Source organism: Chenopodium album, chromosome 24, assembly GCF_948465745.1.
Source record: "Chenopodium album chromosome 24, dcCheAlbu1.1, whole genome shotgun sequence".
Taxonomy (NCBI): domain Eukaryota; kingdom Viridiplantae; phylum Streptophyta; class Magnoliopsida; order Caryophyllales; family Amaranthaceae; genus Chenopodium; species Chenopodium album.
Genome location: NC_137857.1, coordinates 16,689,803 through 16,700,383, shown reverse-complemented (window position 1 = coordinate 16,700,383; position 10,581 = coordinate 16,689,803).

Below are 10,581 nucleotides of genomic sequence, written 5' to 3'. Positions count from 1 at the left end.
GCGGTAGATATCCTATAGTTTTAAGCGAAGGTTGCGGGTTCGACTCTCTTAAAATGCTTTTTTTTTTTTTTTTTTTTTTTTTTTTAATTTTTTTTCTTCCTCTTTCTTGTTTGTTTTAGGCCTTTACTTTGTTTATTTGGCTTTTACATACTTAATACCCCAATTACCCATTATCGAAAATACCTTAACCATGATATATGATTACTTTGAAGATTTTTTTTCCTAGTTATGACTTATAGGGATTATAGATATATAATCGTTCCAAAAGTTGGAGACTTGTCAAATTGAATTGTAATTTTATATTATTTTGCACTTGTATTACAAATGTGCATACCCTAATTATCAATTGTATTGTTTTTTGAATTATATTATTTGATTTAATTCATATATTAAATATGTGTTTAGCAATTCCAAACCCATAACAAAAAATTTCTGGAAGGTCAGTGTTAGGGTTGAGGTAAGGTGTAGTCGGGCTCGAGGTAAGGTGTTGCAGGCGTCGGCGCGCGATTTGAAGTGTAGTACGTGCCGGCTTGCGTGGTCGAGGTAGAGAGCAGGTGGTAGGGGTGGGAGCAAGGTGGCAGGGGTGGGAGTAGGGTGGTTGTTTTTTTTTTTTTTGTTTTTTTTTTGTAGATTATTAGGTTAATTTGTTGTTTACTTATGCTAATTAGTTGTTAATTGTAAAAATATTGTTATATTTGGGAAATTTATAAAAAGTAATGCTATATGAGAGAATTTGCCAAATATTTTGTTACCATTGAAAATGTTCAAAACTAAATAGCTACCATTGAAAATTTCATATACATAAAAGAACATAACTTACAAATAAAAGAACATAACTTATAAATAAAAGAACATTACATATAAGTCAAAAGTTTCATCATAAGTCATTCCTATTGGTGTGTATTCTTCAATGGTCCATTTTTCCCGTAGCTTAGGAGCATTGAGTTCTTCGTTGAATCCTTGGTGAGAATTTTGTTCGATAACCATTATCCGATTTACTAGTCCTTCTACCACATTCAAGAGCATGATAATGACATCTTGCAGTTTTTGAACGTCTTCTTTTAGACCCCGATATTATCTAAGAAAATTCTTTCTTCCTCCTCAATCATGGCCACTTCATCAATAGAGGTTATGCAAGCTGTCTTGATCATGGGCTCACCTACAGGTGTGATAAGGAGTGAAGGATCGAAGGATGTTTGATCTTCCGCGATGGCTAGAATCTCGGAAGTTTTATTGTCATCGATCAGGTCTTGAATAGCTTCTTTGAGTTTCCAACACTCCTCAGTGTCGTGACCCTTTCCTTGGTGATATTTGCAGTGTTTATTAGGATCCCACTTAGGTGGCCTGGTTTTTGGAACTGGGTCTTTGATAGGTCCTATGGGCATAACTAGTCCTTTGTGGTGTAGTTTTTCGAAAGATGTTTCATAACTCATACCAAGTGCAGTGAACACTCTTTTTGACCTTTGGATTCGTTGTTTAGAGGTGTTCGTAGCACGTACTTCGTTAATGGGAGAGAAAGAAGAAGGATGGTCGTTCTTCTTTCCTCTCGCACTATTAACTTTCAGAAGGTCATCTTCAATGTCAATGCCTATATTATACACAGCCTTGAAAGTGTTCAAGTTGTGTTGGTATTTTAAGTGCTTTGCATATTTTTCTTGAAGGTTCTTGATAAACATCCTTACAGACTCTTTTCCGGTAGGAACCTTAACCATATTACCAGAAGTTTCCCTCCATTTGTTAAAGAAAGAAGTGAAATCTTCGTTTTCATTTTGCTTTAGCATCTCAAGTTGTCTGTGATCTGTTTCGTCTTGGATGTTGCACTTATATCTATCTACGAAAGCGTTTATTATGGAATCCCAAGAAGAGGTTTTCTCTTTTTCCAGAGAAAAGAACCACTGTTGACAAACGATTTCTAAAGATAGTGAGAACAAAGAATGAAAAAACTTCCTATCAATCCCCTTAATGTTCATTATAGTTTCAAAGGCCCTTAAGTGAAAGGAAGGATCGTAAGTTGGCTTGAACTTAGGGATGTCATTGGCATTGAACTTTTGCGGAAGGAGTTCCTTGTCCACCGAGACCCCTTGTGAGTTAAAACCTTGGAATCTATAATCATTAGAGAGTTTGCTCAAGCTTTCTTGCATGAGCTCCATTTGTTGTTGTTTCACATGATCATTGATTTGAAGGGTCAAAGCCTTAAACACATCGGTCACGTTAGCTAAGTCCTTCCTAAGTTCGTTTACTTCTTCTTGACTTGCCATTATTTTCCTAGCTTTTCTCTTTCGACTGATTGGTTTATCAAAAAGTAGTACTTGAACAAAGGCGTTGTCCTTGATTAATTGTCCTTCTCTCCTTGACCAAGTACTGTGGAAAGGAAAATTAGGGATAAGTTTTATTTTATTATTTATTGACTCAAGCTCCATTCAAAACATGCAATAGGTAGGAAGAGAACATGAAAGGAAATAGGAATTATGAAATGGACCCACAACTCAAATGACGGAAAAACGACTCGTGCATGAACTTAAGACATGGTCATGGTGACATATACAAAGTGTGTGCTAGGACTAGTGAGTGTAGGTGATATGTTAAGACTTGTGTCATGACCATATGGCTAGACTATGTGACTAGACTCAAGCAAAGACTAAGTTAAGACCTCACGTATATGCATTAAACTGGACAGGCTGTAGTATTTTAGTCATAACTTTTGATCTGTGACTTTGATTGGGACGAAACCAACGCCTAATTAAAGATAAAACTCGGGGCTACAGATCCATAGGTTGTACATCTCATAGTTCTTCCTAGAACTCTGGATATGACCAAAACAAGTTGACACTTGTGCAGTATACGAAAATAAAAATCCGGGTTGACTCAAAGGAACTATGACTCGATTTAAGGCATATTTTTAGCTCAAATTAATTAATTAATTAATTAAACAAAGTCCTTTAGTCATTGGTTAGTTTATTAAGACTTATTTACATACAAAAGTCAAACCGAACGGTTAGTTTAAACACATAGGTTATGCACAAGCAAAGAATGCACAAGTAGTCAAGTAGTCACAATATGATGCAATGAGTTTGCAACCTAACCATGGCTCTAGTTCTCTAAAGTTCAAGGATATTGGTTATACAAAGAGGGTCCATGGTTATGAGTCCAGATGCATCGCGGGGAAGCCTTACCTTTGGAAGGGTTGGCGCGTATGGATGGGACCCCGCAAGTTAAAAACTTGCTTCCATGGTTTGGTGGATTCACAAACTCGGATGTACCCGTCGTTTCCAGGAGCGTTCGATTGGGTAGATGGAGCATGAACCCCCAGATGGTTATGGCCATATGTAGAACACATATGAGTTTCAGAAAAAAGAGAAAAACTCAATCAGAAAGTAGAATCGAGCCAACAGTGCTAGAACCAGCAAAAACAAGAAGGCAGAGTTCTGGCTCGGTATGGGAAGAATTTGGCGCCAGACTACAGAGACTGTCGCCACAAAAGTAACCTTGTCGCCAGACGAAAAAATTGTCTCCAAGCGACAGAACCACTTTACCGGCGACGGGCTCTATTTTCTAGACGCTAGTTCCTACATGCCTCAGCTGGTATCTGTGTTCTTAGAATTTTCCAGTTTTCGCAGTATTATTTCGATTCTAGTTGTGAAAGATATTTCTCAAATTTTCTACGTGTAAAAATCCTATGTTTTTTACTCATTTCGGATGGTCTATCCAATGAGGACCTTTTTATGCATATGACAATAATGTTAATCAAAATTACGCACATGAAATACTTAGAACTTTTCGAGTCTCATCCGCTCATTCTAAATCATTGCAAAAATAAATTTTAGGAATTAAAATAGAAATCATCCCCAGTGGAGTCGCCAAAAACTGTGGGGAATATTTCAAGCGTTATCCCCAAGCTTGAACCCCACTGTGATCATACACTTAAGCATGGTGGCGTCCAAAGGGTAGGAAGCTTGAACCCCTTAAAGATACATGACATCGTCAACTCCATAAGGTCTGGAACTTATTAGGGTTCGGGGATGAGGGTACGAATCCAATCTGAAAAAGAAAGAACCCGCCCTATAAAATAGGCCTCTACTTTATTCTTCTCGTATTCATGTGCGCTTTTTGACTAACATGCAATCATTATATTAACCCTAAACCTGTTTAATCTATGTTGGTTGAATATTAATGCACAAATAAATCTATTAATGGCGATCACTCGAATTAAAATCATATTAGCCTAAACCAAATTATGAATTATCTTATTAGGCGTGATTTTAAGTACAAATTCGCTTTAAACATGCATAAAAGGCGTGATCAAGCAATAACGATAATATACATCAAGCAACATAATGATCATAACAATAATGATAATCATAATTATAATTATCAACTTAATAATAAAGTATAATAACAATAGCAAGATCCTAGGCATGATACTAACATGATTAATAACTGTTGTTGTTTGGTGAGTCCAACTCACCGTGAAAACAACCCCGACCCAAAGAACCACTCGCAATTAATAAAACCATAAAGCATAACTAATAAACACGAGAAGGGTAAAACCAGAATATACCTTTGAAGCGTGCTTCGCCCTCACAAACGGGCTTGTACTTGAAAGCTCTAGCTCCGAAAATACCGAGCCTCCAACGGTATCCACCCACAAAGGACGAACACCGACTTTTTAGGTCCGCTACCTTGGAGTTAGCAAGGTCTGACCAAAACCCAAGTGTCAATGGAGTTTAAGAGTTTTTGCCAAAATGCAATGCTCTTTCTAACTCCCACTCAAGCACTTTTCTCCAAATCCCAAGATGGGTATTTATAAAAAAAAGTGGGAGTGAGAATTTGAATCCCATCAATGTGGGATCATGAAATTCTACAATTTAATTTAAAGCTAAAATAAATTAAATAGGCAAGCAAGTAATAAATCAACAAGTGTCCTTGTGCCACTTGGTGAGGACCACTTGGAGGGGAGGGGACCATACTTGCTCCCCACTCCTTCTTCTCCCTGTGCCACTTGTCCTCACACAAACACACTCCCTTCACATGTTTCCCGAATGACTCAGCCCTAGCACCCAACCTAGCCTAGCCCCGCACACACGGGCTGCTAGCTGTTGCCTTCTCGGCCCAGCACGCCCACGCACATATGTGCGGGCTGCTGCTGGCGATGGGTGTAATTCCCCGTATTTTAATGTATTTTATATATATATATATATTATTTATTTAATTATAAAACAAGTTTTGGGTCAATAACTAATTAATTTATATATGGCCCATTTTCACAATAAGGCCAATCATTTTATTTACTTATTTGGGCCAATTATTTTTCCATCATATCACTCCTTTTGAGGCCCAAATAATTCTAAATTACCCTATTCTATAAATACCTCTTTCATCCCAAAAATTTGCCACACAAAAGTCAAAGAGGTAAATTTTTTCTTTTTTTTTTCTTTTCCTTCTTTTTACTTTCTTTTCTTTTCCTTATTTTTCCCCTTCCTTCACGTGAAAGGAGCAGCAGCTAGGACCACCGCCGCTGCCACCACTCCACGACTGCAGCTGCTCCACCACGGTCGTCCACCGACGCTGCTGCAAACTCCGGCCAGCAGCGTCAGGCCGCCAGCCACCCCCTTTGGATTGGTTCCTTCTTTCCTCTTCCTTTTCCTATTTTTATTTATTAGTTTAGTTTTGATTTTTATTGCTTTTGAAATGATTAATTTAGTATTAAATCATGTTTTAATTGATTTAAAGATATAATTTCATATTATTATTATTTTTAGATTTTGATATAATTAAAGTGAGGGTTTCTAATTTATTAAAGACTTGATTTTTAAGGTTCCCACATAAATTGAATTGGGGCTTTTATATATCTAGTGATTCTATGACTTAATTAAGCATAAAAGTGATGTTTTAGTGAAGTTTTGAAGGGTTTTAATTAAAGTATAATGCTGGAATTTTGCCTAAATACTACTTTTGATGATTTTATAAAAAGGGTTTAATTACCCATTAAAGAGGAGTGTAATTAAGGGATTTACTATAATTTTCAGATTATTTTAAGTTATTAAAGTGAATTTAAGTTGCTGAAAATTGTGTATACAAGGGTAATTAATATAGTATTATTGTCCCTTTATGTAGGAGACTTGATTCGGGAATTGCGTTAGTATAATCGGCTATTTTAAGAGCTTATTTGAGGTACGTTCGCGTACCTAGCATACTTTGATGATGTAGTATCATGCTAGGCTTAATTTCAATCAATTACAAGTGGAAAATTTGTTAATTACTACCTCAAAAAGAGGTCTTTGTGAATTACTACCCGTAAAAAAAAAAAGTTGTTAATTACTACCCTAAAACTGATGAATTTTATAGATTGCTACCCTTTTCCCTAATCAGCCCCTAATTAGGTGATTTAATCTATTAATGATATCATTATCCGGCTAATTTGTAATTAGTTACTTTTAAGGCATGATTAATTAAATAAACCCTAACACCGCCTCTAAACCACCACTGCACCACCTCCGGCAGCCCCCTTACCCCATCCCCACCATCTCCGGCAGCCTACCCCCGCCTCGGCATCCACCCCACCTCTAAACCGCCCATTGCACCACCTCTAAACCCCCCAACAATCCCTACAACCCTCGAAAAAATCCCTCCTCCCCACCCACCGGCGACCCTAGCCCCCTCCCCCTTGCTAGAGAACCCTATTAGGCCCTCCCTAAGCCTCCTCCACCCCCTTCCCCCTTTAATCACCACCATAATGTTCCAAAATTAAAACCCTAAAGCCCTAAAATTGAAACCCTAGGGTGGTGATTAGGGGGAAAGGGGATAAAGGAATATTGGGGATGGTCGAGCAAGGTTTCCGGCGAAGGGTAGGGGGTTAGGGCCGCCGCGGGTAGGGGATGGGGGTATCATGAAAGGAAGGTGGTTTTAGGGTGGGAACCGAAAAAAGGGGTGTTGTCATGGTGGGGAGTTAGAGGAGGTAGGTTCGGTAGTGGGTGGAGGGTGGCTGGAGGTGGTGCAATGGTGGTGCGGAGGTGGTTCTAGAGTTTAATTAATTATTTAAGGTTTAAAAGCAACTGATTATAAATAAGCCGAATTATGATATCATTAATATATTAAATCACCTAATTAGGGGCTGATTAGGGAAAAGGGTAGCAATCTATAGAATTCATCAGTTTTAGGGTAGTAATTAACAACTTTTTTTTTTATGGGTAGTAATTCACAAATGCCCCTTTTTTGAGGTAGTAATTAACAAATTTTCCATTACAAGTAGTATCACGCTAAGGTTTATGTATGGAATTGTGAATTATTGGTGTTGATGATTGAATTGTGAAGCATGAATTATTTGTAATGGTTTATGGATTAGAAAGTTGTATTTTGGCATGATTATATGGATTACACTTTTATTTATGGCATGTTCGAATGCATGTTTAATTAAACTACATGTTTAATTTGGCTTGGAATATTGAAAAGGAATTTTAGTATGGTTCATATAATTTTTATTGATGCTTTAAACATGGGAAATGAGCTATATAAGTGTCTATGTACACAAGGAATAAATTGTATGTTGGTTCCTTTGTGCACTTAAGGTGTTTTTAACACCGAGGGATAGGATTTGTGGCGCTTTATGCATTTAAGGTGTCTTTGACACTGAGGTAGATTAAAAAAGGGTTCAACATTAAATATTATGTGGTCACTAAATATTCAAGAATTAAATTGGTATGTTTGTTGATTGAATAATTATTGATGATTGAATTGTTATGCTTTGAGAGTCATCACCAAGTCTAATAATATGTAAATAACGTAAACTGAAAGAGATTACGCACCAAAACTCTTGGAACGTATATACCTTGAGTATGAACATATGGGGGGAGTTATGTGACTTAATATTTGATCATACTTCTAACGGAGAACAAGACGTTGTACATTCCTTTTTATTATTATTATGCGCTGGAATTCCGCCACCATTGAGTGGTTTTGTCGCTGGCACGGTTAGCTCCCATGCCAGTTAACCTTAATTTATTTGGGGGAGGTAGAGTTGGAAACCCGTTCGATGCGTAATCAACGCTAAATAAATTATTTATTGCCTAGCTTTTGAGTCTTATTGAATGTTGTGTGTGCTTATTCACAAGTGCATCGAGGTAAGTGTCTGTGGATAGGTGAAAGCATGTTAGTGTGTTTAATTACGCTTATGTACTCAGCTTTGCTGATTGTGTGTGTTTGTGTGTTTGGCCATGTCTTTATCTTGGCCCTATGATGACCCATTTTTAATAGAGAGTAGTGGGGACAAGTAGAGATAAACTTTTCAGGTATTAAAGCATATTCATGACGGGGCATCAGTGAAGAGTAAATCATGCTAGTTTCCATTAGTTTACGATATGTTTTATGCTTTATTTATTTACGATATATTTTATATGGACTAACGCAAAGGTTTGTTTTTTGAACGGTTTTGAATAAGGGCCTTTAATGGTTCCAAATTGTAGTTTGATTTTATTTGCCTTCGTTTGTTTTGATTTGAAACTTTACTTTCGTTTGGTTGACTTTTAAGTTGACCTTTTATGAACGGTTTTGATTTTAAGTCTTCTGCCGCGTATCTTTGATAGTTGCCGTTGCCATTTTCACGGTGGCGGTAATGTCTCAGATATTCCTAAATCGTATTTTAAAGAGTAAGATAGGTATTTAAAGAAAGGAATTTCTAGGGTGTTACAAATTGGTATCAGAGCTAGGTTGAGAATTTTCTTACCACTAAACCCAAAAACGTATTTTAAAGTGTTTTGTTTTAAAACTTGGAAACTTTGTGTAGAACTACCCTAAAGATAGGGTCATTTGTAAACAACTACCCATTTTTTTTATTTGTTTAGAATCCACAAGTTTGAAAACGTTTGGGTAGCACTACCCATGAACATTTTCCGTCCAATTAAGACATTATCGGAGCCCACTTTTTTCACTTTTGCCACCCAATTAACTCTCCGAGTTTGTTTAAAGGTTTTAATTCACCTTAAATCTAATTAGGGTTTTAATTAGAATTCATTTTAGGGTTCATGAGTGTAAAATTATTTGGGGATTTTGATTTCTAAGGTTTGGGGGTTTAATTGAATTGGGGTTTTTGCTTATTTTAGCATTAACTGGCCATTGTAATTGCTAAAGTGAAAAGTTGGGCCAACATAAGATTTTAATTGGACGGAGAACGTTAGTGGGTAGTGCTACCCAAACATTTCCAAACTTACGGGTAGTTCTAAACAAATAAAAAAAATGGGTAGTTGTTCACAAATGACCCTATTTTTAGGCTAGTTTTACACAAATTTTCCTTAAAACTTGGCCAAGTGCTTATTCAATTAAGTAGTTTTAAAAGTTAGTTATTTTATTTATTTTAATTTTAAAAGGACCAAAATATTTTTTTTTTTTTATGAGGTCCGAAATTTTTAGTTTGGACATCCGAAATTTTATGGTATGTTCGAATTATTTTGTGATGGCCGAATATTTTGGCCCTTTTTCGAAGCCCATTTCCAAATTTTATTTTGTGAAGAGGAGTCAAAAATATTTTCAGTTTGTTCATTTTGCAGGAAAGCAAGGATTGAGGTTAGAAATATGTGTTAAAAGCTTTTATTAGCATGTTGGTGAGCTTGGGTAGGAGAAGAAAGGGCATATAGGCTAGAATTTAATTTCTTCCCTATGTGCATATTTTTATATGAGGTGTTCAAGGATGCTGTATGACTAAATATTTATTGATGAAAGCATGCAATATGTTAATTATTATTATATGCGAGCTATTAGGATTTTATGATTGAACACCAAACTTAATCTTCTACAAGAACTGTATTACTTGTTATGGGAAGGGTTTTCTATTAGTAGTTAAGCCGTTTTCTTGTAGGATCCCTAAACCCAAACCTTGTGAGATTCCATGATGAGAATTTTGAGAAATATTAAGGATTTGAGAGTTCAATTGCTTATTTTAGGATTATTTGCTTCAATTTTCTTATTAGAAATGTATTATGTAAAAGATATTAGGATGCACATCATCCCATGGGTGTGAGTATTGATTGTGTTTTGGGATAGTTTGTCATTGTGGCACCTTGTTTATGCTAGTTATTAAGAATGAGTACTTGGGTTTTGTGCACTTGTGTGTGGACGGAGACACAAAGGTATGAGAATTAAAGATTGATACTAACGATTAAAGAGCTGGTAAGTGGGAGAAATTGTGATTCTATAACCATTTGAGAAATATGTTTGAACGAGTTTGAGTATGAATCGAAATCGAACAATAGCCCAAGAGAGGCGAGCATAGGACTTGATTAGAGGTGAGTGATGATGGAAATTATTATATGAGCTAAGCGATACTATACTCAGTTCGAAGCAATTGGAGTTCGACATTTTAAGATTTGTGAGTTATCATTTCTTATGATAAAAGTTATTTATTTTGGGATGGAGAACTATTATATATATATATATATATACATATATATATACATATACACATATATATATGTACATATATACATATATATATGTACATATATATATATACATATATATATGTATATATGTACATATATATATGTATATATATGTATATATATATGTATATATGTACATATATACACATAT